Below are 5,500 nucleotides of genomic sequence, written 5' to 3'. Positions count from 1 at the left end.
CCCGGCGGCACGGCGGTCGGCGTTTCTGCCTTTCCGTATCCGCAAACACGCAGTGGCTCAACGAGGACCGGATAATTCGCGGACGATAATACGAGATGCGGGTTTAGGATGAACGCCGGCCTCTAGACGAGCCCCGCCTCTCGCCCGATGACAGCTGGCCGAGTGGCGGATAAGCGGTACGGAGAACAAACGAATGAATAATTCCCTTACGGTTGTCATTTCTCAAGCAGTCAGTGACGTCATTCTCAGTCCGCTTTACGGGGAAAAAAAATCCTCACGAAACCCAGCTTGTTTCTTCTCTTCGATGTTCCAAATAAACTCCTCGAAGAAGCCAATTGCTTCGAACGCGTTTGAGCAAATGAGAGAATAATCCGTTGGTAAAAGGTCAAGTTAACGTCGCAGGGAGTAGATAGAACCTGACACTGTAAATACCTTATTCTGGAAAGACCAAACGAACCAGCATTTAGAAACGCGGCCTCCGTCTCGAACGATGGCTACGACGACAACCTGAAGAAAACACAACATAACTGGATTTATGCTACATATTAAATTGTTTGAACGCTCGGCTCGCGAAATACAAAACACGCAATCGAAAACAAATCCGGCTTGAGCCGTCGTGCGCGTTTAATAAGCAGGCGGCCCGTGTGAAATATACTTGAGGATTTTTACGGACAGCAGAGTATCGATCTGTTTTCCCCGAAATCAAATTTGATTTCTCCATCGGTCGAGGAAGTGAAAGTCTCGCGGACGCGACGGTAATAATCGCCGCGTCGAACGTCCAACGGCGAGAGCGACGGGATCTCGGTCCGTAATCTGCGCGCTTCCCCCGGGGGACCGAACGCGTGGCGCCACGCCTTCCCCGAGGTCTTTAAAATGGAAAGCGACAGAAGCGGGAACCTTCACATGACAAACATGGCAGACGACATCCCGCCGCGCTTTATGGCGCCGCGCCGCCGCCGCCGGTAGACTTTGATGGAGCTTCACTTGAAAGCGACCCGGCCGGATGATTTCCGGCTGAATGGACCTCCTTTCATGCGTCAGATGTCCAGACAGAAGAGTTGATGCTAATGGCATCCTTCTAATCTAACCTAGGAAGAGATTATCGGCCTACTCGTTAGTGACTCCCGGTAACAGCCGCCCCCGAAAGGTTATCCGCCAATTATTGAGTGGACATAATTCACTGTGATTTGCCGAGGTCCGGGGAGATACGACGGGCTCGTAAACCGCGGTCGTCGGCGTCGTCGCCGAGACAAAGCGTCGCGCGAGTCCGACCCGGTCGAGGATACGCGTGCCGAAGTGGCCGAGGGCGTTTGGTATTAAAAATAAAATAGGGCCCGTTGGTAAACGATCCTCGCGTGTCGTCCGCGGCGCGTGTGATCAGCGCCTTTTGCGAGTCGCCCGCAACGCCCTCGACGACCTTCCGCCGAAGGAGAGATTTCAAAAGACCTCGCCGACGTGCAGACGGGACGGCATCTTCTCATCCACCCCCTCTTCCCATTGCCAGCGATTTTGGTCCGCGGATACCCTGGAGGTGGAACCCCGTCGTGGCCGGCCCCGGGAGGGGCGCCTCCGTCGCCGCCGCCGCCGCCCCCTCCTCTCGGCTTGTCGCAGAAGTCCGCCACGCTCCTTTTCATCACGATAGCGTGCAGAGTGGGCTGGAAGTGAGGGCGATCCGTCCGCATCAGACAGTCAGTTCACACCCATCCTACTTCAGTGGAGCGATGTGGCCAAGGGCGCCGGAGCCGCAATAAATATGCATCACCGCCTCGCAGAAGATGTAGTTATTTCCACCGTTTTGTGTGGGAGTATAAATTTATGTGCGTAATCTCTGTGTACTATATCAATGCTCCTGGTCAAAATGAGAATGAATATTCAAACAACCGTGTGCTCGCAAATACAAGGTGTATTTCTTTCTTTTTTTTTTTCCTTGGCAGCGATAGATCCAGCGCTATATCCGTGAAGGACGTCTCGACACGTTTGGTTTCGCACCGCGGTGGCCGGCCGATCAAAAGGTCGGCGGTTTGAAATGTCCCGAAATGTCCTCGGGCAAGACGGCGAACCCCCAGATTGCTCCCGGTGGGCCGGTTTGCGTCTTGCAAGTCAGCTGTGCCACCATCCCTGTGTGTGTGTGTGTGTGTGTGTGTGTGCGCGCGCGTTAGAATGGATGAATGCAATCTGAAGTAAAGCGCTTTGAATCCGCGAGGTGTGAAAGCGGCATTTTCATTCGTCGGAGCTGTCAGACGTGAAAGGAGGGAGTTTGACGAAGAGACCAGGCGAGTCTCTAAACTGGCCTAAAGTGAAAGTCAGAGCTGTGGGGCTTCGGTGGTTTCGTTACAAGTGATTTAACAGCCAACACTGTGACTCCTGGCTGTTAATTCCATTTCATTATTTTGGGCTGGCTTTTTCTGGGTGTTTGTTGTTGTAATTTTCATTTTGGCCACTAGAGGGATTGCTTTTTTTTTTTTTTTTTTTTTTTTTAGGTTATTGGGAAAATGTCAGTGGGATCGGTGCATACTCTGGGTTCTCCGGGGGGGGGGGGGGGGGGGGGGGGGGTCGCTTCATCGGAGACCGTGAAAGTGCCAGGCGTGTGTGTGTGTGTGTCTGAACGGTGTTGTGTCATGTGACACGTGACTGCGAGAATGAATCGTCGGTTGTCTCTTTATGATGTAAGAGATGGTTTATGTCTCTGGATGTGTGAATGGGAGAACCAATGGTTTATGTAGCCGTATGTCACGTGAAAGAACCAATGGTTGCGCATGAAAGACGGTCAACGGTCGGCTATATGACGTGTGTGTGTGTGTGTGTGTGTGTGTGTGTGTGTGTGAATGACAGTCAACGGTCGTGTGTCTTTGTGACACGTGAATGGTCGTGTCTCTATGTGTCCCTGTGCTGGATCCAGAAAGATATGATAACGAATGACGAAAATAATGTTTGTGCCTTTTTTTTTTTTTTTCCTCTCTTTCTTTTCAGGTTAAACGATTCAACCGACAAACGTGTTTTTTTTTTTTTCCCTGGCTATTCACGTGGAAGGGCACCACGCCTCCGCTCAGTTCGCCTTGGATATAAGCAGCTCTGATGGCGCGCCGGCTCAGTGAAACCACAGCAGGAGGATTCTGGCTATCTCAGGCAATTAAATTGATCACCTGAGCGATGCCAAAAGGCTGCCGCTGTAACGCCGACTGAAAAGCGTCGTAGGAAACGAGTGAGGTCCCGATACGCGTAGCAGAAAATTAAAATGCATTTCCTGACTTTCCAGACTTTCCGGGGAGGCGGCGTCTCATCGGGGCTGGGATTATTATTATTATTAGGATGAAAACACGGGTAGCCGCTCGCCTTCGGGGGGATTTACAGGTGACGAAGGTCGACCGCAACGACGACAGCGAGAATCAAACCCGATTTCCTTCCGGCGCCTCTGGAAAACATGTTCTTTCGGGGTTCGCCAGGGTTTCCTCTTCTCTCACGCCAAACAACTTTCTGTCTCTCCCATCCATCCCGTAAATCTCTGGTCTTCGTCTCGGCCTCCTGACCGGCGGTTGGATCTTCACCGGCCGCCCTCTGTCCGTTTCCAAACCCATATATCCCTCTGACGTCCTCGTCCTCCACCCCCAAACCGTTCCACCTTCATTCCCCTCCTTCGTCGGTCCTGCCTCCACCTCCGCCTTCCGCTGCGCTTCACAAACACATCGTTTTCATTTGCAAAATGACTTCCCGGTGCCAACGAACTCCCTGTGTTGTAGATGATTACGCAGCGTCCGTAAGACAGACCCGGGTTTTCCACCGGGACGGTAAATCATCTCTGACGTTTTGGGTTCCCTCACGTTCACTCGTTGGCACCTGCGAGACACGGTCCACACGGTCCACACGGTCCACGCGCACATGTTGCACCGAGAACGATCGGAGACCACATCCACCCACGGATGGGTCCGCAAACATTATCGGAGAACCCAAATGAAGCGAACCCCGTGAATGAGAGGGTGAACGCCCGTCTCGGTACGCGAGCCTGTGGTGGAATACACCATGTCCCCAGGAGAAGCGGTATGAATAGATAACAAATGAATGAATACGTGAAGGTCTGCGTTGAAGCACGTTCCTGCCCGGCCCTTTTTTGCCGGTGACTCAGGACTCAACGTGATCCGTCACTGTTTCAAGGCTCTCTTGAGCCTGATGGAAGGGAACACTGGTTAGACCTTCACAGCCTTGCTTTACTATTTTAAAGCATAAGGTGTTAAAATCATCAGACAATTATGTTTCCACCTTTTATTCCACCTCTTTCAGACTAATGACCGGCGACTTTTCACTTCCACTTGGAGTTTATGGTTAATGGTTCTCGTTTTTCAGGAGGGAGAAGAAAAAGGTGTCAAATTGAACCGCGGTAAAATAGAACAGCTGAAAATGTTTTGTTTTTTTTCGTCGTGACGTCATAAATGCGCAAAGTTGTCGACGCCTATTGGTCTATTTGCCGGGCGGCAGCGCCTGAAAGCCGAAGCGAGCGGACCGAGCGTCATACCGAGTTCTCCGGCGGCTCTAAATGCGGCGCTCTCAGATTGTTAGCTCAGAGCCGGTCCAGAGACGGCGTGGCCTCCAACACCTCCAACATCTCATCATCTTCTCTGAGATCTGGCTCCCACGGTCGGACCCAAATCTCATTCAAGCATTTGCATTCTGTCCTTAACCTGACCTTCACTTATTTGCTTTGGATTATTGCTTTTGGGTCTCGTCCGCCTTCCGTCGAGCCTCGGATTCTGTTCCCGTGAGATGAAAATGTAACCGGTCATTTGTGCACTTCTTTCTTTCTTTCTTTCTTTCTTTCTTTCTTTCTTTCTTTCTTTCTTTCTTTCTTTCTTTCAACTCCGAGACAAATGGTAAACAGTCCCTGGAGGGGAACCATGAATTATAAAATAAGGGCTTTTCCTGGCCGGATCATACTCACCGGAGGTTCGAGTGCTTCCCGGCTGTGAGACAGAATGACCTTTTCACTGATCAGACTACAAAATCACGATTATAATTTGGAGAATGTGCCCAGTCTGTCAGATTACATCCACCTCCTGGTTTACAGTGAACAACCTGGATTATTAGCTCCTTTTTCCAGGGACGGCGACGGCGGCCGGACTTCAAGTCTAATTTACAGATAAGGCGGTGAAAAAAGAGAGACGTGACGCCCAAGGAGACACGATAAGAGAAGTTTGTGACGCGGTCGATCAGATTAAGTTCCAGTCGCTAAAATAACAGGAAACGGCGGAACAAAGGTCTTGCCCTTTTCCTGTCGGAGAGCGAGTCGTCTGCCTCCGTCTGACCTTCTCCGCCGCGTCCTCTTCATCTGGCTTCATGCCCCCGTTCCCTCCGACCGTCGGCTCGTCCTCCAGACCTTCGGCCCGGCAGTTCCGACCTCCACGTCCTGCATCCCGCTCGCACGTTCACCGCGACTTTATCTCCAGAACATCTACCGCGTGCCGTCCGTCTGAAGGACTCCCCTCCCGGCCTCCTCGCCACCTTCACCTCC

The sequence above is a fragment of the Fistularia commersonii genome, chromosome 13 (genome assembly GCF_037954325.1).
Source record: "Fistularia commersonii isolate RoL2024-O1a breed Wild chromosome 13, RoL_Fcom_v1.0, whole genome shotgun sequence".
Lineage (NCBI taxonomy): Eukaryota > Metazoa > Chordata > Actinopteri > Syngnathiformes > Fistulariidae > Fistularia > Fistularia commersonii.
This window is presented reverse-complemented; position numbering follows the sequence as displayed.